General features: G+C 43.7%; 1 long non-coding RNA gene across 1 annotated transcript in view; it reads left to right on the top strand.

The window, feature by feature from the left end:
* The window catches only part of LOC135977643 (uncharacterized), a 228,301-nt gene extending 202,400 nt beyond the window's left edge, over nt 1-25,901 (top strand). The window contains exon 4 of the long non-coding RNA XR_010595079.1: nt 23,098-25,901. This is a non-coding gene — a long non-coding RNA (uncharacterized LOC135977643). The remainder of the gene's footprint in view (nt 1-23,097) is intronic.
* The last annotated feature ends 747 nt before the right edge of the window (nt 25,902-26,648 follow it).

Here is a 26,648-nt window from a genome sequence, read left to right as displayed (position 1 = left end):
TGATGCGTTTTATAGGCTTTCAGAAATCACAGCAGACAAACGAACAAATAAAAACACCTCTTGTGTGACTTGAAATCGGTGGCCTTGGTACTGAGCATGTACCTGGGTTTGTGGGAGCTCAGCATTCCTGGCCAGCAAGCCACTGGTCCTTTGAGTCATGGGCAACAATAATGGAAAAGATCTATTGGACCATCTAGCTGATCCTCCTGACATGTGTGTGAATTCTGCCCACCCTACAATATGCCTGCTCTTTCTAAACTAGCCTCAAATGTTTCTAGGGATGGGCTTACCACTAGCAGACGTCCACAGCCTGGTCTTCTCTCTGCCTTCCTCAGCTGAGGAAAATTCACAGAAGCACATGTAACAGAAATGCAGCTCGGGGAATTCAGCCCCTTGCCTTTACCTATTGGAGCTTTGTTCTGCATAAAGACATCTCTGTCTTGAGCAAGAGCAGAAGAGATGCATTTCAAAGGCATGCCCTAAGACATATCTAAACCAAGACTGAATGCACTTCTCAAATCTTTATATTTTCATCACATACCATCTAAGTTAACACACTGCTCTGTTTACAGTCCTCCACTACAATATATTTTGAAACAATTTACCTTGCTCTGAGTCATTTGTGTCATAATGCTCTCCACAGGTGCCCATAAAATGAAGATGTAAGCCTCTTTTATTGGAGGCACTACATCTTAATTGAAAATATTAAAGGCTATGGCTTTTCTACTGTGTTTGTGGGTGTGTGGTGGGGGGTGGGGGAGTGTATGCCTCCTCTCCATTTAATTAGCTAATCATATGGTTTTTTAATGGAATATTTGTGAAAGAAAATATGAAGCTAGTTTAAATTCAAAATGGATTTGGGGATATTTCAGTGATTATCCCAAAGTAGCAGAGGTTACATGAGGTAATAAACATCTGCTACATTCATGACCAGTGGCGTCACTGTTTATGAGCTTGGAGATATTTATTGGATCTAGACTGTTCTCAGTGGTACCAGATGACAGAACAAGGAGTAATGGTCTCAAGTTGCAGTGGGGGAGGTTTAGGTTGGATATTAGGAAAAACTATTTCACTAGGAGGGTGGTGAAGCGCTGGAATGGGTTACCTAGGGAGTTGGTGGAATCTCCTTCCTTAGAGGTTTTTAAGGTCAGGCTTGACACAGGGCCGGCTCCAGCATTTCTGCTGCCCCAAGCAAAAAAAAAAAAAAAGCCACGATTGCAATCGCAATTGGCGGTGGTAATTGGGGGGGGGGGGAGCCACGATTGGTGGCAGCAGTTCAGCGGCAGGTCCTTCACTCCTAGAGGGAGTGAGGGACCTGCCGCCCCCGAATTGCTGCAGGTGCCGCTCCTCTCCCTTGGCCGTCCCAAGCACCTGCTTGTTAAGCAGGTGCCTGGAGCAGGCCCTGGCTTGACAAAGCCCTGGCTGGGATGATTTAGTTGGGGATTGGTCCTGCTTTGAGGAGTGGGTTGGACTAGATGACCTCCTGAGGTCCTTTCCAACCATGATATTCTATGATTTTCAAGACATGCTTCTCTTTGGGTTATATTCTATTCCTATTTTCCCCCTTGTTTTACAGCTCTTTTCCCTCCTTTAAAATTTTAAATTTATCAGCAGTTTTTTGTCCTTTCCCTCTCCCCCATCTCCCTTTCATTTGGCAATAGAGGGCAATTCACACAAATCACAAGCCATTTCCAAGAAATCTCTCCATCAACAGGGACAGAGGATTCAGCTGTTTCCCCACTTACCAGCTCCGCATAGCCTTTTCAGCCCATAAACCTGCAGTATTAATAGGAGTTTTGCATTGAAAGTGGTTAATGATTCAGCTGCCATACAATTGTATTTATTGCATGCAATTGCTGGGTTAAGCTATAACTTTTTTCTTTTTTCGGTCATCCAGTAAGGACTGGGGACTCAGTTGGACAACAAGTTGTAACCAAAAGCTTTATGCTGGCTTTCCCTCCCTACCACCTTTCCCTCATCTCAAAAGACTTTTCCTCATTTGGAAAGTTTTCACAGCCTGAATCTGGCAAAATCTCGGAATTTTTTCACAAATCAAAAAAAGGGATTGGATTGACTGAAATGTTTTGTTTTGATCATTTCAAAATGTTTGATTTTGACTTAAAAAAACCACACACACACACACACACACACACACACACTAACTTCATTAACTTAAAGTACAACTTCAGAATTATGAACACTTCGGGAACGGAGATTGTTCGTAACTCTGAACAAAACCGTAGGGTTGTTATTTCAAAAGTTTACAACTGAACATTGACTTAATACAGCTTTGAAACTTTACTATGCAGAAGAAAAATGCTGATTTCCTTTTATATTTTTTAGTTTACATTTAACACAGTACTGTACTGTATTTGCTTTTCTTTCCTTGTCTCTGTTGTTGCCTGATTGTGTACTTCTGGTTCCAAATGAAGTGTGTGGTTGACTGGTCAGTTTGTAACTCTGGTGTTCATACCTCTGAGGTTTTACTGTATATTTTTAAATGGAAAATCAGTTCAAGCTGAAAAACAGTTTCTCTCCTCCCTCATTTGGGATGTTTGGACAACTGAGAAACTTTTTTCAAAATAGGAAATTTGTCTAAACTGACCCTTTCCTGCAAAATGTTTCCATTCCGATGAATCAGCATTTTCCAACAAAAATGAAAAATTCTGTGCTATTTGTTATTCTGCATGCATCCGTCCTGTGCCCTTTCATTCATCTCATAAATAAATAGTCCTACTCTTTTTAATCTCTGCTACTCTTTTTAATCTCTGCTCATATGGAAACCTTTTCCATCTTTAATCATATTTGTTGCCATTTTCTGATTTTTTTTATTAATATTATTTCTTGTTTCAAGGCTGAGCAACACAACTGAACCTAGTATTTCAGTGATCAGGTCATTTAACTTAGTCTAGATTAGCTCAGTGTAAACTTTAGGGAACAAGAAGTGACAGAATAAAAAGATCATGCCAGGATTTACAATTCAGAGATGTCAATGTTATCCTATTAATTAAACAGTAAGACATGGCAGGGCATGAACTGTATTGCACTAATTCACACCTTGGGTTAAATGTTCAAAGTGGCGCTTGTGTGACTAAGTTCCCAGCTCCCATTAAAGTCAGCAGAGTCTCAGGGTTAAATGTCCACAGAGTGTTTTGAAAAGCAGCCACTATTTTGTCATTAGACTCAGTAGTTAGGGGCATGCATCTCATTAATCTTTACTTGTAAGTCATTCTCACCAGCCCTTGGACCAGTTTTTTGTTGCTCTCTCTTGAATTCCTTCCAGTTTATTAATATTTTTCAGCACTTGGCTGTCCCTCTTAAAACACATTCACCATTATCAATGATGATACAGGTTTGAGCCTCAAAATTTGGATCCCATGTTTGGAGGTGTTTGGATCTGAGTTTTTGGTTCAGGTCCAACCCTAATTATCATGTTTTATATTGAAAAAGCTAGGGTGCTTCAGGTTGTAAAAGGTAAAGCAAGATGCAGTACCTGCCCTGAAGAGATTGCATTTTAAATTTGGCAGTGTCAACACTGTTCAGACCCATGTTTTACACCAGTGACGGTTTAGGCTTGAAGGTATATTATCTATTATGTCAAAGATCAGGACCTTGTTTTTAAATGCTGTACATAGTAAGAGATAGCCATTGACCCAAAGAACTTACAATGTAAATGGGCAAGACAGACAAAAGAAGTGTTATCCTTGATTTACTACCTGGAAACTGAGGCACAGAGAGGTCAAGTGACTTAAAGAAGGTCACACAGGAAGTCTGAGGTAAAACATGATTTGAACTCTCCCTCCACCCATCTCCCAGTCCACTACCATATCACCAAGCATATCCTTTTTCACCTGGACAGTGCAGGAGTTCAGAGGTCAGATTCATTCTCTATAGGAGACAAATCTAAGCAGTGAAACTCAGATCAGATCTGAACTTCTCCGGTGTTTGGGGAGGTTTGTAGCTAATGCACCAGTATTCCAACGCCTAGAAATATGGTCCCCTAACAAGTTTTCTTTTCTTCAGCAGCTTTCCTGGTTGTGAAGCTCTGTGCGGCGCTTGCAGAAAAGTTTGTCTGTAATAAATAAAACACCACCCCACACACCATAGGTTTAACAAACATCTACATGTCACAGCCCACCACACTGTAGGCTGATGTAATGAGCCAGAACTCATTGGGGGAGTTATTTTGTTTTTCCTGAGGAGGACAAAACTCCTTGGGGCAGAATATTCTTGATAATAATCAGAAGAGCAATTATTTTGCCCCTCAAATTTCCACCGGGCTGAAGAGGAACTTATATTTGCAAAGGAAAAACTGGCACATTTCACCTCTGCTCACACATAGCTCATGCAAACCTGAACTGCAGCTCCGGGGCACAGCTCGAGATTTGATATTAAAGTGTTTCATTTGCAACCAATTATGCTCAGGATTAGATTCCACTGCCGTCTCGCTTAGCGGTATAGTACCATGATTTCAAACAACCTTATATAGTTCTCCCCCCTCGCTTCCCCTGTCCCTCAGAACCATCTCCGCCTTCATCAAAACAATTTCATTTGTACTTATGAAAGCATTACAGCCGGTAAGCGGAAGGTACAGAATAAGCTTAACCATTGTAGCCTTTTTCCCATCTGAATATCACGAATCTTGTATCTCACCATGGTGTAAGGTCTCTGATTACATCAACCTCTCCAAATTATGCTGAAATGGAGGCCATTCAATTTGCTACAATCAGGAACTTTCGAAAGAGCCCTGCATAATTGATTTCACAGTAATATAGGCATAGGTGAATGAGTGCCTCAGCCTCGTTTATACAATGTTTTCTTTCATTCCAAAGTGCAGTATTCAATAGAAATCATTTTTTCCCCCCCCAACAGTTGGCAGGTAAGGCTTTTGGCACATACAAAGTTGAGAGAGAGAGAGAGAGAGAGAGAGGAAAAAAGTGCAGAAACATGAAAATTGAAATTGATGCCCTGGGTGATCTAATAAATGCAGACAGGCCTTGGGTGAAATGACTACTCTCGTCTTTTTGTGTTGCAGGCCGGAGTGAGGTTTTCAGATGGGATATGAGCATCTGTTGAAGATTAAATGCAGTCTCCCAGTCCCAATTGTCTGTTAGGGTTTCTGCTACTGATCAACTCTCTAGGCTTAAAATGTGTATACTCTACCTGGGTTTATTATCAGAAGGGAATAAGGGACAGTGGTTTGAGTGTATGCATGGGAAATCAACACTCCTAATGTCTAGCCATTATTCCCTGCCTTTGAAGAGTGGACACATGCAACCCACATTGATAGCACTGTGGTGCTGTGTCTTCCTCTACTGGGTAAACCACATATAGAGGTTTTCAAGACAGCTACTGCTTGAGTTCATGGTCCTTTCGCAAGTAGCCAAGGCACATACTTTTAGCCCAAGAGATCCTGGATTCGAGCCCTCACCAAAAATATTCTCATTGTATCATAGTGACACTTGCAGCATTCAGAGAGAGGCCCGACCCTGGGGAGTTACATGGGTGTCTGAGAAGAGGAGGTTGCAATGATTAACACAAATAATCAGGGTGTGGGGCAAGTGTATAAGCCATCATAAGCTTGGATGAAATGGGAGACAGGCAGGATAGGAGTCTAAATGACCCTATGACCTTTTACGAAAAAAACCCTTTTTAACCAATAGCAGATTGAACAAATGGAGAAGATTTTAAATGTCTTTCTCCACCAGCTATTACTCCCCATGAATCCGCTCCTCACAGCAATACCTGATACCAAAACTCACATAGAAGTAAGACTGCTGAGAAATATGTTGCATCTTTCTCCAGTAATGAGTTAAATTCTAACAGGACAGGAACTGCGAATACAGAAACAGCGGCTGTCTGTTCGAAGTGCTACCTCACAGAAGGCCTGACCCAAAACCCAGTGAAGTGAATGGGAATCTTTCATAGTGAAGAAGGAGACTATGAACCAGGATACCAGATTAACCCCTACAGTCCATGAGATTTTGTGTTTTGGTTGTTGTTTCTTAAATCATCCCACAGGTATGTTCTTTCTGTCCTTCACTTTCCCACCTCATCCAAAAGATGGTACCCAACAACAAAGCAACCTTAGTACTGCAGTGCTACAGCAGGCATGAAGTCAGTATGCACTGCAGTCTTTCTGGGGGAATTTGAACCGAAACCATTCAGGCTTAATAGCAATACGGATAGCAATACCAACAGCTCAAGTGAGTCACCTGGTCTTCTGCTGGATGTGATATTTGTTTAAGTTCTGGTCACTCTGGATAGTTAGGCAACCCACACAACTCATTCCTTCTTTAGGAGGGGTGGGGGGGGGGAGAGAGAGAGTGAGAGAGAAAGGGAGAGTACCTTGTGATAAACAAAAAGTTACCTACCTGTGAACAAGTCCTGTCTAGAAAGACTGTAGCAGTCTATGTCTATCTGACTGACGAATGAGCCATTTTATGTGCTCTTTCATTCAGTTAGATTATAAACCACTGAGGAGATATATACACACAGTATCCAAGTCTGAGAAGCTTTAAAGTTTATGCTGCTTAAATCATTTCAGAATCTGAGTTATTTGGATCTCTGAATTTTATGTTAATATTAACAGAGTTTCTGATGAATCCCATTAATTTTTTTTGTGGGAGGGTATTGTTTAATTTTACATGAGTAAATATAATTACTCCTTTTGTCACAAGTTCTAATACCAATTTATAATTCATGGAGTTAATTATGTTAACGAGGAGGCAATCGTTCCTCAACTATCTCCCCTGTAATTTTAAAGGATTTGATTTTTTCCCCCTGTCTCACTCTCACCTCTCCTTTTACAATTTCTCTTTCAGCCATGAAGTGGGAGCGTACACAATTCATCTGTGATATAATTATTTACCATGGCAACAGTTTGTGAATGGGATTGCGAAGTTGCAAATAACTAAAAAGAAGCTTAAGTAGAAGAGACTGAAAAAAAATACAAAAATACAAAAAAAACCCCCCAAAAAAACCCTTTTCAAAACAAGCAAAGAGTCTTCTCAGGTCAGAAAAGCTTTTGTTTCCCCAAAATTAAAATGGGCCGAGGGAGGTTCTTTTCTCTTCTTCATTGTTGAAAATCTTCTTGAGCAACAAAGGTACATAAATACTTTACAGGGGTGGGGGACGGGGAAGGGAGAAGGGTTATTGACCAGAAGGAAGAAAAAAAAATTTGACATGATGTTTCAAGATCTGAATCAGACAGTTCCCAGCAAGAATGAGAGATGCGTTGGAAGATCAAATATTGAAAAACTATAGCAAAATGAGGCAGTGCCGTAGTGGTGGTTGATTTTTCTTGTTATATTCAGGAGATAAACAGATGGTTCAAATTCACACTCCTACTCAAAGACTTAGAGGCGGGAAGAGGAAATCTATTGGTATAATCTTTGTATTTCACTTGAAGCTGCTGCTGACAAAACCTCCCTCTGCAACCCACTCTGTTCAATCGTCTATTGAGTATTTTCGCACTGCTGGTCTAGAATCAAAGAACTCTATTGATGCTCTTCAAAGGCACACCAAGCTGCATATGAAAAGAACAACAAACCCACTTCCAGATATGCCATTGTTTGCATTTCACCCACTTGGGAGTAAAGTCAGGTGCTGCACTTACCCCTACTTGCAGCTGGAATGATTTGAGAATCACAATATTTCAGAGCAAAAGATTCAGAGCAGGCAATGTGCGTCACTGAGATGCTAATGAAACCAAGAGCGCTTTGAAATGTCTTGTGAATGTACGGTTGTGTGTATCGAATATACAGGGAGTGTCAAAGATTATGTCTCAAGTTCACCCCCTTTGGGTGAAGGTGGGTGCCTCACTTACCTCATGCAGCATTCTCGGGTGGCAGCAATCCTGTCTGGTTGTGAGGCGTGGGTGCAGATATAAAGCAGGACAAAGAAAAGGAAAGGCTCCCTTCCTTAGGCAAGAGAGAGGGAAACACTTTTTCGGGCCTGTTTCAACTCCCACTCTCCTGCAAAGCTAAGGGCTGAGGCTTAGTCCATGGGGTTTCAACAGGAAAAAAAGACGACCGGTTCATTTTCTTCCTCAGAGGGCATGGGCAGGCAGCATTCTCAGGGCATACATTAGTAATGCAAGGCACCAGTCTAGAAACCTTAGCTCTGTTTTTGTCGGAGTGCCTCCCCCACCTGCACTGAATTCTTCCCTCTTAAGGCCTGACAAGCTGTACAAGTGTGGCAGGTTGGGGCTGATTGGGCTCACAGGTATTCTATAACCCCTTTTTGACCGCTGGGGGTGGGGGTGGGGTGCAGGTCATCTGCCCCACCACACAGGGGGAGATTTGTCAAGCATGGCCAAGAGAGTTAGCAGTCCAACTCCCATTAAATATCAAATGGGGCACTTTCGAAAATCCCACTTCCATGTAAACAGGCTGATCCAAATCTCTGTAGGAGCCTTTCCATTTACTTCAGTGGGCTTTGGATGAGGGCCGAGAGCGCGCATAAAAAGGTGACGGGCACAAACATGTTAATTGCCCAAATCTGCATTAATCATCCGCAAGGAAGCCACTGAACGAGTTACATAGCTCAACCCCACTGACACGGTTTTACCGAGCGGCTGTACCACATAAATGTCGCCGTGACAGAAGTGCCCCGGAGGTAAATTGCAGGGCCAAGCGATAAACTGCATTTATCCTCCACTTTTAACTGCCTCACCTGCACTTGCCCACTAATCCATCATCTCGCCACAACTACTTCTAACATTCCGAGCAATCACAAACAAACTCCATTAATAACAAAAATTGCTACCTACTTTTTTTCCTTCTGCCACAAAAAGGTGGAATTCTCCCCTCGAGCGTCACATTAGTCTGAGATGCAAGAGGGACAGTACTTAATCTGTGTCAGATTTAAGGACTAGTGTTTCACCCTTCTGGGCAAGGAATGAGAAACAACTAAACCGTGAAAAGGAGATATTCACAGCTTTCCGCAGGAAATAAGACTTTGGAGCCAGATTTGCAGTGGTATTTAGGTGCCACAAGATGCAGAAAGGCATCTAGTGGGGTTTTACAAAAGTGCCTAGGTGTCAGAGAGCAGGATGCGAGCAGTCACGCTTAGTGGCTGGAGCAGGAGTTGATACCCAGGAATAGGAGCTCAGGGTAAGAATCAGAGGCCAGAGGCCAGAGCCAAGGGTCAGAGCCAAAGTCAGAAATCAGAGCTGAGGGTCAGAACCAGGTTATGTGGAGCGAGGAAAGGCAGTGGCAAAGCTGGATCCAAAGCAGACGCAGACCAGGGTCCAAGGCTGGAAAGAACACAGTGCAGGAGCTATCGCAGCTGTGGGCAAATGTTTTGAGCAGCCAGGACCCTGCTGCTGGTGTAAGAACTGGTCTGTTGTCTCTTCCCACCAATCAGGCAGCCTGCTACAGTCCAGCTGAGCTCCTTAGGCGGCCCAGAGACTGGTGCTGCTGAAGGCTCTGATTCCGGACACTTTGGTAGCTAATTTGAAAGCCATAGGCTCCAGAGCCCAGGCTCCAGCCTGAGCTGCCGCTTCAAAGAGCTGTCTACACAGCTATTTTCAGAGCGCTAGCACAAGCCCCACTAGCCTGAGTCTGTCAACCCGGGGTTGTGAAGCTTGCTCCCACAGGCCATGTAGACATACCCAAGATCACTTAGCTGCCTCCCTATCCTTGGCAGGTCCTGAAAATATCCGATTGCAATTTCAAGCAGGCCAGACTAGTTGGCTTGTTCTTTGCAAGATGTATCTTTTTGCTCTCCCTATGCATACATGCATCGTATGCGCAGCCTAACGGAGGGAGAAACTCACTTTGAAGGGACTCAAATTTAGCTGAAGCCCACAGTGAAGCAGAACAAAACCGCCAATTATTTCAGTGCATTGCAATGTAGGTGCACTGATTATAGTGACTCCCGACTCATAGCAATGTTTTTCTCTGTGCACAAGGGGTGGGGGGAGATGCCCTTCACTATAAAGAAGACTCCACTATATATATGCTCTGCATCAAAAGGGAATTAGAAAGTTTACTGCTCTTTCAGCAGTTTGCTTCAAGACTATCCAAAGCACAGTGCCAGCTGAGGAAAAGAGATACAGCATTTCAAATGTCACTGTCAATACTATTTAACTAGTGTACAGATATCGAGAGGAATGAGCGTTTACCAACACGACAGTGATGCCCTTTCCTTTTTGGGTGGCATTTCCAGGCCGGCTGGGAGAGAGCTCAGCCAGTGGCATGGGATGATATTGCCCCTCACCAGTGGCCAAAGCGAGGAAAGAAATAACAGATTCCTGGTCCTGCAAAGGAGCAACTTTTAAAACAATTTTGTGCTTCTCAACTTCATATTTCAAAGCCAAGATAAGGCAGGTTTGTGCAAATAGGCAGTCACATATGATTTTGCCCAGCGATGTGGGATTTGATATGGCATGGAATTCATCAGTGCTTGAGGATTGGATCCTGGGTGAAATCCCTGCAAAATATCATGGGTAAAATACCTGAAAAGCCAGAATGGGTATTTTTGCCCAACTGTGCAACCTGCTTAGATGGAGAGTCCATAGCTGAGGTCCACTGCGTACAATTATGGAGGGGGGGGAGGAACTTTTGCCCTCCCTATATTGCGGGGCTATTTGGGCCCCAAGGGCCAGTTAGAGCAGTCTCGAGGTTGCTCTATCTTTCATTCTGCTTCCGTTGGCCCCTAGAACAGCGTGACTAGCTGGAGCACAGTGTTTTCTGATCATGCCTCTTCCTTGCCGCTGACACACCCCCTTATGCTGGGAGCGAGGCGATTGTAGAGCTGTTATAGCAGCTTTCTGCCAGCAGGGAAATCCCCTTTCACAGGGGATATTCTCCTGAGGCCGTTTCTGCTCCCTTTCTGCCCCCTTAGTGGTGTAAAGGGGCACTAGCAGAAGAGAGAATCAGTCTGCGCCTCCACACTTCCCCACATTCAGAGAGACGCTGCCAATCCTTGTAAGTATCTGTGTCCTCGTGCATAGAGACCTCACCATTATCAGCAAATCGGTGAACAGACAACAACAGCAATAGAAAGCTCTGCTCAAAACCCAGGTGCTTTTATGTGCCACTTGAGCTAATGCAGAATCTCCATCGTCAAATGCTGCTGTTGGCGCTCATACACTATCAGGTCAGATGCTAGAGGGTAATGCAGCTGCCAGTGCCCAAGTAAATCAGATTCCACTCTGGAGAGGGAAGTGGCACATACACACCTTAAACAAGTTCATAACCTGCTTCATCCCATCCCACCCTGTTTCCTCAGGCCTGTCACCAGTCCTCTGAGATTTCTATCTAAGTCACCCATTGTTCCCCCTATCATTTGAAGTCCATTTTCTAGATTGGCTCGGATTTGCAATCAAAAAAAGCCGGCCCCTTTCCTTTCTGATAACAACCTTTGCTAGCCTATTGACGCGCAACCAGTAACACAGCAAGCTCAGGGCTCAGTTCCAAGCTCTTGACAATTACTTATGTGGCACTGTGTGAAAATTCATAGCCCTGGACCGTGCAGCCGCTGTGGCATATGAAGGGTAAATCAGATCAGTGTTCCGTCTTGGTAGCTTTCCTCCTTACCAAATTTTACTTACACACACACACACACACACACACACCTATATATACATATATATATGCCCATCAGCAGATAGCAATAGCCTGCACTGCAGTAACACACTGGATCTTAATGTAAAGTTGAACTCCATTTCTCTTCCTCGGCTGTTTGTTTAAGTAAATTTGACCTTCTGCGTCTTTCTGTCCAAAGTCTTCCCCTTGCTCATGTCATGTGCCACTATGTAAGATTTCCCTGTTTCTTTTCTCGGGCAAGCAGGCAGGTTAACAATTGACGGGGAGAAAAGGTCTTTCACTGAATTCTGGGCTCCTGGCCGGGGCGGAGGTTGAGATAAAAATCCCATCTACCCCCCTTGCCACTCCTTTCTCAAGAGTTTTTCCTAAAAAAAAAAAAAAAAATCTATCCTGTTCCAATCTGAACCCAGCAATGAACTATAAATCCATCTACTCCTTTTCTCCACTGGGAAAATAAAATCCAAATACAGTAGCATCCAAATAATTACCAGGCGTCTAACTGTGCTGGCAGGGTGCAATGTACAAGATTCAATTTTAACTAGTGATTACAGCCCTGCAACCTTGTAGCCCTGAATGTCAAACAGCCATGTCACTTCCTCCTGTCAGGGAGCACGTCAGGACTCTCAGAGACAGGGTGACTTTTCATCAAAGGGAATGTATCTTGTATTCGAAAGAGTGTGTGTGTGGGGGGGAAAGTCAGCCAGTCTCTGGTTCCCTCCCTTCCCCTGCTGACACAGAGCACAACAAGCAGAGAAGATTCTCAAATGCGACATCACCAGTTGCAACCTTCCCCCACCCCAGTGCCCCCAGCAACTGAATTAAAATGTAGTCAGCTGCCAAGTGGGGTTCACTCTTCAACTTGTAACAGTATGTGATGAACTAACCATCCCAGCGGACATTTTATGGGGCTTGAATCTCATGTATCAACTTCTCTTGTCCTTGAGTAGTAAAATAGAAAAGCAGTTAAGCTCTGACCTTATTGCCAGAGTGGTTTTGGGCTCCCATCCAACTCTTGATAACTTGCCTTAAATCTAATGGACTTGCCACTTTTTTTTTTCAAACTTTGTTGTTGGCAGCTGTTTCCCATGAGGGATCCCCTTTCCAAAGGCAGATTTCTATTCCAGAGCAGAAGGGCAATGTTTTTCAGTTACAACACAGAATCACAGATTCCAAAGCCAGAGGGACCACTTCGATTATCCAGTCTGCCCACCCGGCATATCACAGGCTATAAAATTTACCTGGAATAATCCCTGTTTGAACTAGAGAGCATCTTTTAGAAAAAAAATCCAATCTTGATTTCAATATGGCCAGGGACGAAGACTCCACCACAACTCTCGGTAAATTGTTCCCAGGATCAATGACCTTCACTGTTAAACGTGCGCGCCTTATTTTCAGTCGGAATGTGTCTAGTTTCAACGTCCAGTGTCAATACAAACTCCATCAAAGTCAATGGAGTTACTCTCGGTTCACATGTATGCCACTCACATCAGAACGTGGCTCATGGAATTTCTAAAGAGATACAGGCACTTTAGACAAAGGGTTGGAGTTTTCCAAGCTGGCTACAGGTTTTGGATGTCCAGAGCCCATTTGTTTCTAAGGGAAATCAGGCGCAAAAATCCATTAAGTGGCGGAAGTCTCAGTCAAAGTTCTCCTCCCAATATGAAAAGACTATTTCCATTTAACCACAGCTAATACATAACAGGATGACACATTTAGGGCCCAATCCTATTGGGTGCTAAGCACCCTCAACTCCCAATAAATGTAGATGCTGGACAACTCACAGGATATATTGTTTACAGTATCATGCCTTTTCATATGCAGGCATGTATTCAGACCCATGAGTTGCACCTGCAGTGTGTGTTTTGATTCCTGAAGGTGGATCAGTCAATGTATCAATGCAGCGTTCTCCCGCTCCTAGAAGTAATCTCTCCAGATTGTAGTGGAAGCATATTGGCAAGGCAATATGGGGGAAGCTTGGACACCTGATTGCTGCATTGTTATTGCTCTCTGAGTAATATGGAGGATTTCATTCTCTAGGGCTTTCCATCTGGTACCTTTCGCTGGCTTTATATTCACTTGGTAAGTGTTGATAACGGAAAAGAAAAGGCAAAGGGATCAAGAAAAGAATATTTTCAGCCTTGAAACCTGGCATGAGTGGAAGAAGCGAATTCTTTTCCATCTTAAAATATTGCTGTTCCAAGAGAGAGTTAAACCATTTAAAGCCACTGAATGTGCCTCCTCTGTGCACAACACTCTACTTCGGTGTCCTCCCTTGGCTATATTTTCCTAGCTTCATTCTTTAATGCTAAGGACATTTGCAATGAAAATGGGATCTTTGCATCTTAACAGTTCATCTGCTCCTGCTGATCATTTCCCCACCTTCCATTTGTGACCTCACTGCAGGTTGCTGTGGCGAGAGGCTTATGGTGTTGCAAATAGAGGTTTTTAACTTCAGGAGGGGAATGAGCCGCCGGAGCAGATGGACTCCTCGGAAATGAAGATCCTGTTTTCATGCAAATGCTCTGAGCAATAAAGGGATGATTGGGGTGAACTGCAGAAATTACATTGGCAAGGCTGTTTCTAAATGCAGGGCCTAATTTTTAGTCATTCCATTCCTGGGGCAGGGCAAATGGGGAGGAAAAGTTGATTTTAAGGCCATATCTGCACTACCACTTATGTTGGCAAAATGTGTGTCGCTCAGGGGTGTGAAAAAACATGAACAGGAGCGACGTACATTTCGCCAGCATAAGTGGTAGTGTGCACAGCGCTGTGTCATTGGAGGTGGTTTTATTATGTCAACGGGAGAGCAGCTATCCGAGCGATCTTACAGCGGCACAGCCGCAACGGTACACCTGTGCCACTGTAAGCTCACTAGTGGAGACATGGCCTTTGTCACCTTTCCACTTCCCCAGACTCTGCGGCATTTGAGGGGCCTGGGTAAATGTAAAGCGGTGTAAGGACAGCACTGATATATGCCCCAATTCCTATTGCCCCCTACAACAGAGAACATATGTAGCCTGGTGTACTCCAGCCACGTCCCTGATACTGGTGTCACAGCTGCCATGTTTCTCAGCACCAGGAAGTTCCAGAATTTTCTATGTGAGTCTTTACAGCTTGTGCTACACACACTCACATTGTCTGTGGTCCAGGTATAGAGGGGGAAATATAACACACACTGACTAGTGGGTTACACTAGCTCCTTGGCCAGGGTCCATTTAGAGCCCTTACACCAATTCAGGCAACTGAGGAAGGTCTCTGCACTGTTGGCACTCTGAGGCAGCCATTAACATCCACTTTAAAGCCCCATCATGTTGCCAGAGCTGTGTAAATGTCCTTAGCATCATTGAGAATCAGGCCCACGATGTCCCTCATCACTCAAGCTTGGTCTACACCTTAAAAATAGATCAACCTCTTGGTAGCACTCAGGGGTGTGAAACATTTCACACCCTGAGCACAGTCCTTAGGTCAACTTAACCTCTGGTGTAGATGTGGCTAGGTCGAGGGAAGGATTGTTCCATTGACCTAACTACCACCTCTCAGAGAGTCGGATTGCATACATTAGTGGAAAACGCCCTTCTGTCAACGTAGGAAGCGTCTACATTTGCACTCTATGGCAGCACAGCTGCAGCACCATTGTTCTGCTCCCATAGCCACTGTAGGGTAGACAGACACTCCAATTAAAGAAGATTAGGTTCACCAGGAGTACTGTTCACAGACTACAACTGATCTTTGTTCTTGCACTCCACACCACGCAACTCTATCCAGCTGTTTTTGGATCAGAGCTAGTGTGGGTCACAGAAATGTAGGGCTGGAAAGGACTTTGAGAGGTCCTCCTGTCTAGCCACCTGTGCTAAGGCAGGATGAAGTAAGCCTTGACCATCCCTGAAAGATGTATGTTTCCTCAAAGTGGGAATTACACCCCCAGCTCAGTGCATACATGTACTCGTAGGGGCTGCAGGTATAACCCACAAACCTCCTGGGTGTGGTGTTCTGTCCCATCTAGTGGCACCGAGACCACTTAAAGAGAGATAAAATGGGTCTGCTCTACAGCATTAGCTAACGGCCAGTTGGCTTTTAGCTCATGCAATAGAGACTCATGCACTAAGCTCCCAAGGTCCCCGGTTCTATCCTGCCTGCCGATGACCGGGATCTGTTGGCATTACACAGGCTCTCAACACCTCTGACAATCAGGCTACAAACATTTTTCTATGGTCAACCTGTGAATCAGCGGCAGGGACTGGGAACAGAATTCTCAGAAAGATCCAGACTTCTGGCCTTCAATTATGATACAAGATCACACTCCTCATCTCATCCATTTCACACGTGCACAGAGTAAAACTGATGTCACTTTCTAAAAAAATATATAAATACAGCCCCTGTTGGGAACTTTTAACAAAGAGAACCAGATTGGCACTGGGACTGAAAGCATCCGAAAGTTCTGGACAGACAAAGACTGACGCAGCCTCCACTACTGAAATGGTACGATGTGTCGGTATTTGTGACACTATCATTGGATACATCAAAGACCGAGTTAAAAACATGCTTACTACAAAAGGAGACACTGGTTGTGCATTCCTGGAAAGCAACAACCCTGACACAAAAAAGCTTGTCACACATAGCAGAGGGAAATGCCAGGAACAGTTTGGAACTATAACGATTCTATCGGCATGTTGGAAAGAAGAGCAATAAAAATGATCGTGGGAGAGCTGGTTAAATTATGCTGTGTCCATAAATTTGTTATGAATTTAGGCCTTTGCAAATCCTTCATAAAGCAGTCCAGATTGTTATGAGATATTCATTATTCAGGGATATTAAAGTCCAGAAGGGACCGTTAGCTCACGTAGGCCTGACTGCAAAGGTATATTAGATTACTATAGAATTTGTATTACAGACTATTAGATATTCTATAGTAAATAACACTAAATTACTACAGCAGTGGTTAGAACCCTCAAATAAGATCAGGGCCCTATTGTGTTCATTCCAGCTATTCATTATCGATTATTCAATATGTATGATTGGTTACCAAAGTCACACGGTGAACAAGGCGGAAGAGGCATTATTTTGAATGATAAAAGGGAGTCTAATTATAAGTGTGACGGGGTGTCTGCCCCACACTGGCCCTGATAGGGTTAAAACCCAGCCTGGGGGGCTGCAAGGAAACAGCCAATTAGGGTGGTGGCTGGACCAGCCAATCAGGGCCCAGCCGGCCCATATAAAAGGAAGCTGCAGACCACAGCAGGTCAGTCTGCTGCAGGAAGCCCAAGGGAGGGGACCAGCTTCCTAGAGGGCTGCAGAGACTAGCCCCGTGAACAGGGCTGCTAAGGCTTGCAGGCCTTAGGCCCTGGGAAGAGGATGAAGGAACCAGAGGCAGGAGCCAAAGGTGGAAGTGGCCCAGGGAACTGAGACAGACTGGTGGAGAAAGAAAGGATGGGCAGTGAGAAGCTGTTGTTTACAGGGTCCCTGGGCTGGGACCCAGAGTAGTGGGTGGGCCTGGGTTCCCCCCCATACGCAAACTCGCCACAGAAGAAGCAGCCAGGTTATGGACTGCCAAACCGCTGAGAGGAGCGGCTAGACTGTTGCGTAAGGAGTTCCCCAGAAGGGGAGAAACTGGATTGTGACATGGCCAGAGGACTCTGACACGAAGCAGAGGCAGTGAGACTGGAATTGCACTGGGTCTGCAGGTGGAGACGAGGACGGGAGAGTCATCACCACCAGAGGGCATACCTGCTGACCAGAGCTAATTCCCAAAATGGCCAGCAGGAGGCGCCAGTGTGGTGAGAGAATCCCGTGACAGTAAGTAATAGAATGTAACTAAGAAAGGGAGGATTTAGGTTGAACAGTGGGAAACATACCTTGACGGTGCTGACATGTATTAGGGTCAAAATATTCTCTACAGAGATAATGAGGAAGCCTTCAAAATGGAGACTCTTAAAGCAAGACTGGGCAATAGAGAGTCTGAATTACAACTTCCATGAAGAACTGCAGCAGCATTTGTGAATCAAAACTTTTGCTTTTCAGATGAAAGTTTCCACTTAGATTTAGATTTTTTTTCCTGAAAACTTGAATTTTTCCACATTCTCGGACCAGCTCTAGTATTAAACCCTCATGCTTCAGAGCATAAATCAACCACTTACTATCAGAACGTAATGCTTCCTGGGGGTGCGAGGCACCACACCACCACCTGCCCTTAGTGTGCGGCAGCCTTATCTGTACCTGCTGTGGGTCAGCTTGTTAGGAGTGTTAGTGGCAATGTGGGTTCAGGCTTGTATTTTCACCTGAGATAGAATTTTCGGTCAAATGGAACATGACCATAAATTGTAAGGGGTGAGACCTTTGCATTTCAGGTATAATTATGCCTGCTAAGGAGGGGAGGAGAGATAGGCCACTGGGAAACAAGGCTCTGAGGTGTCAGAGTTATGGGACACATGTTTGCTGGAAACTAACCCCAATAAACATGGCATTGCCTGCACCTCAGACTTCTGGTCTTCTGCTTTCTGTCTGCGTGACAAGAACCAGGGGAGGTGGTGAAGGGAAAGCCCTGTAACACACCTCCCTGACTCCACCAGCTATGGGCAATGTGAGGAATCTCCTCTTGCCTTAAGTAGGCTTCGCTGTCCCTCCACAGGTTAACAATGGGCATTCCCCAACTCCTCACTCATCTGAGCATCTCCCTGAAGTGTCCAGCCACTGGCTCTTTGGATGTTCACAGATTCGCTACTCCCAAAGGAATGGTACCCCTGGCTCACCAGTGGCCCCTTAGATCACCGCTCTGCTTAACTTTATAGTGAAAACAAGCAAAAGAAAAAAATAGGGATTCAAATGACAGCAAGCACAGATACATAATTCTTAAACATTATCTGAACATATATTTCACAATGATAATGATGACCAATGGGCTCTTGGCAGAGACCTCACATGCCACCTTTTGGAAAACCTAATATACATACACCTCATAATGGGATCTCGTTAAAACTCTTTGTAGCCCTCTGCCCTCTGTCAGTTGTCACCAAAAGGTTCCCTTCATTTGACCCTTTGACCACACTTCTGTTCCTGTTATCTCATTAGTTGTCCCCAGGAATCATTTGGCTTCCAGGTCCTGTGGACCCTTAGGCTGGTGGGAGGTCCTTTAGCAGTGGGCAGGCAGAGCCCACTTCCAGGATCCCAATTAAAAAAAAAAGTTCCTGGACCACACTGAGGTTAGAAGGAAACTTTCCCTGTGGACATAATATTCCAAAGTTGTTCATTAGTTATGAAAATTTTGTCCTTAACCCTTCACAATCTCAGTTTCCCTATGTATAAAACAACGATAACAATACTTATTCTCGAAGTTGTCAGGATGAATAGTTTGTACAGTCTTAGAGTCAATCATGGTTTCCTTGCCAAATACATTTTGGGAACTAAATGGAACATTTTTCAAAGTAGGGCAACATGTTCATCTTTTCCTCATCGGGTCATTCCAATTAGAATTCTGCAAAAGCAGAACTGCCTGTTGAATAATGTAGTATTCAGGCAGTTACAGATTCTGCCGACTCTAAATTTAAAAGATCTAGCCAGAGAAAATAGTCTTCATTACTACTATTATTATATATGTGTTTCATTTTCCCTGTGCTTGCTTGCAACTCCCCTGGAAAAGACTGAAATCTCCCCGGGAGCAACCTGCCACACAGTGTGAGAAACACTGAAATAGACAGATTTGTTTACTGAAATTCTTGTTGATCAGTCACTTGGAAACCATCCATGAATTGCACAGGACATACAAGTCTTATCAACTCTGTGCCACAACAGGAATGTGTAATAGAGCACTAGGCTAGGAAAGTCATGCACACGTTCGAATCTGGATTGCTTTTCCATTCACTAGATTTCTCCCCCAAACATGAGCAGGACCAAAACAAGAAACTAAACCCCACAGGAGCCATGGAGATTGTGTCTCTTTCCTCTACAGTAGAAGTTCACTGAATACATTTCTCATAAATCCTACGCTTGTGTAATTACTGGAGAGCTGACAACTTTTCAGAGTGGCCATTCCCTTTGGGGCTGAGCAGAAATTCTTCTTTAAAAAACATCCCTTTTGCAAAATGAATTTAGGGCTATGAGAAGTGCTGGATTAACAGCCCCAAACAGTGAACTTGTCTATCTCCAGGACAGCGACAGTGCCAGTTTTTCCTACACCAATGTGTCTCAGCTGGTAGAAGCAAGATGGAGCTCAGCTTCCATGTATGAAAACCTTGGTCTTTCTGATGAGGTTACCAGCAAGTGAAGCTTTCTTGATGTGGACTCTTCTGTCCAATAGGAACTGTCCATGGGATTGCGCAAGCACTTGCTGATGGAAGCCCCCACTGACTTCAAGGGATGTTGGATCAGGCCAGAACTCATGGATGCAAGCTTCATAGCAAAGTAGAAAAAAATATAAACCTCCTCTCACTCCCAGAGGTTTTATACTCTACAGTAATGGAGAATCAGGCCCCTGTTTTACAGATTCTACAGCTACTTAATAAAAATTACATAGCAATAAAAGTAAGCTCTCTGTCTTAAAAATGCGACATCTGTATTGAGCCCAGCATGACGCAAATATATGCACAATCAGGCTGAAAACTACTGGTGCCAAAACTACCAGAAAAGGTAGTGGTTATGTTGCAGCCCTGGTGGGATCGGCTTATTTTTAAGCAAATATTTTATTCCTTTTGGCACCAGACGTGCTTGCCTGTCATGTTTATTAGTTGATTAATAATATACTTGATGACTGACCCGTCCACCTCAGAGACCTATTCCATTTCGAGCCCAGGGTCCCCTGCAGCATCGACAGTGCACAATGCATCTTGCCACCCTTGCCAGCAGTGGGGCTAGTTGCATCATCACCAATGAGAATAATGCTTACATAGGCCCTGCTTTTCTGCTCTTCCATCCCAAAGATTGGAATGCTTGCTGTCTCCCTGCAGTATAGCCATTGGGCCAATTCCTCCGCTGGGGTAACTCCATTGAAGTTATGCCAGCAAAGAATTTGGCCTACTGCTTTCACAGCACTCCTGCCTTTTGTCTTTTGAGGGGAGACTGTCAGATACATCTTCACTCTGATATAGCATCACTGTGCGGCCGGGGAAGGACACTCTAGTCAGTGGATTGTGAATATGAGACTGGGCTGTAGAAGACACAAGTTCAGTTTTTGGCAAAGCCACAGACAGGGTGTCTGAATTTGAGCAAGTCACTGAATCTACCTGGGGCCTCAGTTCCCCAACTGTAAAATAGGGATAAGATTTCTCTACCAAAATCCATTCATGATCATTTGGAGCTCAGATATTGCTATGATACAGGCTACAGGAGCAGCAGCTACACTTGTTACAATGGTCAATTTTAAAGCAAAGCAGGCTCTCAGATGATGGTCCTTTAGTCGACAACCGAGTGATGCTTATAATTTTGTAGGTGGCACTTTCTCCACTGAGCACCGAGTTAGCATTGAGCAAATGCCAGAAGAATGTATTAGAGGGCACTGTTCAATTGGATGGTAGTACAGTCATAGAAGCAGAGAACTGTAGGGCTGCAAGGGGTCTCAAAAGGAAATCTCACCCATGCCCCCCGCACTGAGGCAGAATGAAGTCTATCTATAATTTTTCGGATAAGATGCTAAACTAAGGTCCTGACCAATCATGATAATTACAGATTCATGGTTGGGAAGGATTGCCAGAAAACTGGTGCCCTGCTTAAATGTCAGCTTCATTATATCTATTGCAACAGCTCCCAGAGTCCCCAGCTGAGATCAGGGGCCCATTCCACTGCCTGCTGTATATACATGTGAAAGTTACTAGTGACCCCCCCTTAACAGAGCAGCCTTTATGTCAACCAGGGCCATTAGGGGGAAGCAGACACTTCAAGTACACAGTAGCCTGAACTTTTCAACTGTCTTCCCTTCAAGGCCTTACGGTAGTTGGAGCTGGTCCCAAGCCGGTTTTCACTGACCAGATAGCAAAAGCATGGGTCTGACAACCACCAATCAAGTGTTAACACTGCAAGGACCTTTGTCTGAATGTGTATAAAAGATCTGTAAAATGTGTGTAAGACAGAGTTTTTGTACTAAAGTGCAAAGCTCTCCTTTCTTCTGCAGAATAAAGCAACTCTTCCTTATCCCTGTCTGGCTGTTATTGGCTCTCAGCTAGGTGGACCCGATATTTCAGTAACAGTTTCTGGCGACTCCGCCGGGACTATCCTAGCTCGGACATTGGACTCCGGACGGCTGCGGCGAATTGGGAACGGCGCCAACGGGGTGTTTCGCCCCCTTTCTCTGCTTCACCGCAGCCCCTGGGGTTCGTGCTCCGATAAGGTGAGTCCTAATAGGATAAGGAGACACTCTCTGGTAAAACCCTCTAAGGATAGCTCTTTGAATTATATGTTAAGTAAATGGCTTTTACCCGGTGTTTAAAAAGAAATAGTTACACCTTGTGTAGAAATTGATGTGGCTAGTGTTGTAAAAATTGAATTGTGGAAAACACGTGCAGTATATATTGTAGTAAAGGTATAAGAAATGCAAACCCACCAATATAGGTTGTGTTGTCTTGTTCAGATCACTGTAAAGAAGTAAAAGGCAATCAAAAGTCCGGGAAAGTTAATTGTGTCCCTTTTTAAGTAAGAATCTTTCAGCCATGGATAGCTTTGGATCTAGAAGCAAGCCAGAAAGCATCTGTATTAATGCAATTTTCTAACTAATAAGGTAGAAGCCACTGAAACCTGGGCTGCCTATGAAACAAATAAAGGAAATATGGAGTAATTCCTCTGTTTTGCCTAAAATCAACAAAAGTACGTGTATATAAAAGAAATATTTTAAGCAATGACTGACTGCCCAGAAGGGGTGGACCTCTGTTCTTTTGTCTTTCAGATCATCAGAGAAAACGGATGCCAGCTGAATAGCATTCAACATACCATGCATTCACTGGCACAATAGGAATTATTTTTATGTTCTATGGCCAAAATTGTTGTTAAAATTTGCATACCAACAGTCTTTGAAAGCAAAGACATGGAAGGTTAACCCATTCCCCATATTGCCCATGGGATCCTTCTGGCTACTTCAGATTTCTAGCCAGAGGGCTGGGGAGGGAGGAAAGCTATTGGACACCAGAGGTTGTACCGAGTGGACTCCTCAAAGGTGGGTGTGCTTGTCCTGGTTTGTTGCTCCAAAGCTCTGTAATAAAGTTATTTTACTAGAAGGGTGTACATGGCATACATTGAGTAATAAGACTAATGTACTGTATAATGGCAATTGTGTATGTGTTCATTTTTGGGAGAAGGTGTATGAGTGAAGAGTGGAAGTTTCCTTTGTAGGTTAAAAGAAGCCAAAAAGAGAAGCAGGAAAAAGAACAGAACGAGTTAACTGGAAAAAAAAATAGCCAGCAAGCTCAGTCCAAAGATAAGATGCTGGCCCATCCAAGGACACTGCCCACAGCTAAAACTTGGCTGATAGCCAAGAAAAGGGGGGGCTGAATGTGCCCAAGCAACTATGAGATCTGCAAAACACTGCCAGGCATTAATAAAATGTGTTAGGTTTCTTTTCTCACAGATAAAAGAAGTGCTACCCAAAGACCCTAGCAGCCCTGCCATTGATTGAAACAAGGAGACTGAGTCTATGTAAAGTTCATCAACGAAAGACTGCTTTGGCTCCCCACTGGAAAGGCCCTTTCCAAGTGCTGTTAACCACCAACACCGCTGTGAAGTGCCAAGGACTACCTGCCTGGACCCATGCTTCTCACTGTAAAAAGACCCCTCCACCTCGGGAGGGCTCTCCGACTGATAAGCCTATTTCTCCTTCTAGCTCTGCTGTGCCTTCTGGACAGCAGGAAAAAGGAAAAAAGACAAGGTGAAGTGCTAGTAACCTCTCCCTTGTCCACTGACAGACCTACTGTGCCTCTGGATTTTTCTAGAAGAAGCAAAACCATTACAGGGTGATGTGCTAGTAACCTCTCCCCTGTATGATGCTAAACCACACTGTTTCAGGAAAAGAGAAGAAAAAACACTTGCTTCATTGGAACCACCAAAGTCCAGGGATTCCTGACTACAAAAGACATTAAGAACTGACCCTGGTGAAGAAACAAAGAATTATACCCTAGCAGAAAGAAACTTGTGGGACCCATGCTTGGGAACGTGGTATTGATTAAATTTTAAAGTTTATTTTACAGGCTGCGCCCTGTGTTTTAGATAAGTCCTTCAGCATGTATTGCCCTCCCTAATTAGATTTTAAATAATAAGTACCAAAGGCACCTTGTTGCCATTGCCCCTGCCATCTCCTCTATTACACTATTACCCCTGTAACACATCCAAATACAGACAATGACCCAGAAGTTGCTGACAGAGATAGTATTAAATATCACTGAGGCTGGGAAGGCATTGCAGTAGAATCTAGCATGTTCAGAAATTCAGGATTTCCTGAATGTCTAGCTAATGGTCATTCAGAATGATCTAGAGCATCAGGCTTGGCCCACTGCCCTTACAGACACATCAGGAGTACCATCTGATCTGTGGCATGAAGACATACTTGGAGACTTTCTAAGTGGAAGTGCGGACGTTCTCAATGCTCCTTCCAAGCATATGGACCGGTTGAGGGGGTGTGGGCTCCCACATACCGAATCCTGCCGGGTCCATGGGGAGGATGCATGTGAGATTGAGTAATTCACCGAGACATCTGGGAAATTAGACCTCCTGGTATGCCCAATTGATTTTAGTAAGTGCTCCGGAGATTACATCTGACATTTAGATGGGGTTAGGGAGTCAATGGACATTTTGGCCATTAGAACCCCCACAGCTTCAGTATATATGTAAACTGAAGCCAGGAGAAGTTGTCACTGTTTATGACTATGTTTGCTGGAAGGGTAGTGGACAAGGAGCTACCCTGACAGGACACTTACTCTTTCAAGCTAATGATAGCTGTGTGTATGTTAAAGCCTCCACATTGCAAGACATACATTTTAATCTCATTACCACTGCAGGCAACCATATCATTTACTGGCCTGCAGATAAAGTTTTTCAAGTAGCCCTTAAGTTCCAGATACCCTTTAATTGGACTAGTTTAGTATCTGATAGATTTCAGAATTTGTTTTCACTGTTACCAGAGATTCAGAAAATCTCTGAAGTACAAGGGCAAATTCACATGCTTCAAAATATATATCAAGTTGAAAAGTATGCCTTTCATACTGTTTATAGAGTATCTATTTTATGTACTAAGTATGATGTATTGTGCTTTATGATTAAGATTGTACAACAACCCCATTATAGTATTGCTATGGGAATGTTATTGCTTGTATTGTTATTAGTTAGCTTAAGATTATGTTATTGTTATAAAAGACGTAATAATAGTAATACCTTTCATGTCCATGCTCATCATGCATTGTCATTACATCCAATCAAAACCCTTTAGGTTGAAGCATCTGAAGTAAAATCTGAATTCCAAGACTTAATGCAAATAGAAATTTAAAAATGTTTGTTGTACTAGTATACAAAAGGGGGGGTTGTGGAAGCAGAGAAAGAACTGACAGGAAGGGGATGCAATGCATGACAGTTCGTTAGTAAGAGTTAGGCTAACTGTAACCCTAATAATGCAAGATTTGTAGAAGCGAGGAATGTGTGAGGCGAGTGAGAAAGAACTGTGTGAGAAGTTGTTGCGACCTTGTGTAAATAATATAAAATGTAGACTAAGAGTCTACCTTAGTGAGCAAAACAAGATATCAGAATGACCTATGTATAAACAGAATGCTGCTGTTGTTTTCCATGCTGTATCTCTTGATCACACCTTTAGTTTTGAGGACCTCCTTCCAGACCTTGGGTCATGGTTTACGGGGCTCTTTCAAACAATTGTTAAATGGATTCTTTTCTTTCTATGTGTTATTTGGACAATGATACAATGTGCCAAATGCCTGTGTAATGCTATAATCAAAAGCTCTGCTGTCCATAAGAAAACCCAGTATCTGTCCCTCCAGCTTGATCGCAAATTGCGTAACGGGCCTGACAAATTTGGAGTTTGTCAGGCCCGAAGGGGGGACTGTGAAAGTTACTAGTGACCCCCCCTTAACAGAGCAGCCTTTATGTCAACCAGGGCCATTAGGGGGAAGCAGACACTTCAAGTACACAGTAGCCTGAACTTTTCAACTGTCTTCCCTTCAAGGCCTTACGGTAGTTGGAGCTGGTCCCAAGCCGGTTTTCACTGACCAGATAGCAAAAGCATGGGTCTGACAACCACCAATCAAGTGTTAACACTGCAAGGACCTTTGTCTGAATGTGTATAAAAGATCTGTAAAATGTGTGTAAGACAGAGTTTTTGTACTAAAGTGCAAAGCTCTCCTTTCTTCTGCAGAATAAAGCAACTCTTCCTTATCCCTGTCTGGCTGTTATTGGCTCTCAGCTAGGTGGACCCGATATTTCAGTAACATACATAAATATAGTGAGAGACAAGCACTGCCCCAAAGAGCTTTCAATTTAACTACACACAGCAGATAAAAAAAAGTACCATTATCTCCAATTTGCAGAAGGATTAAGTAATTTGCCCAAGGTCACACAGAGTATCTATTGCAGAATTTGGGATTAAACCCAAATCTTCCTCTCAGACCAGTGACTTAAACACAAGACAATTGTTCCGCTCAATAAACTGTATTCTGCCTGCAAACTTCCCCCTCGCTGCAGTTTTGATTTTGCCTTGTTCAGTGTTTCTGTGTGCTGTTAAATACCATGCACATTCCACCCCAGATATGCCTCAATTTTAGGAGTGGACAAAGTGAATCCTATATTCACTAGATACAGGGCTAAATTCTCCTCTTATTTGCATTCCCATTTCCTTCCACTAAGTAGAATTAGTGTAACGGTGAGCAAAATTGGGCCCGTAGTATGTACAGCCATCAATGTATTCATCCTTCTAAACGAACATTGTGTTTTCATAACACCTTTTATCCTAGATGATGTTCAGTGAGATCTACTCTAATGGCCTGTAACTGCCCTCAGCTAGTCTGAAGGAAATGAGTTGGGTTCTCTCCAGGTGCCCATAGGAGAGAAGACATTGGTTGGCAGTCTTAGAAGAAAGGTGGTGGAGGCACTGGGCATAAGGACTGAATAATAATGAAAAACAAT

This window comes from Chrysemys picta, unplaced genomic scaffold, assembly GCF_011386835.1.
Source record: "Chrysemys picta bellii isolate R12L10 unplaced genomic scaffold, ASM1138683v2 scaf5, whole genome shotgun sequence".
Classification (NCBI taxonomy): domain Eukaryota; kingdom Metazoa; phylum Chordata; order Testudines; family Emydidae; genus Chrysemys; species Chrysemys picta.
Note: the sequence above shows the minus strand (reverse complement) of the source record. Positions and strands in the feature narration are given on the sequence as shown.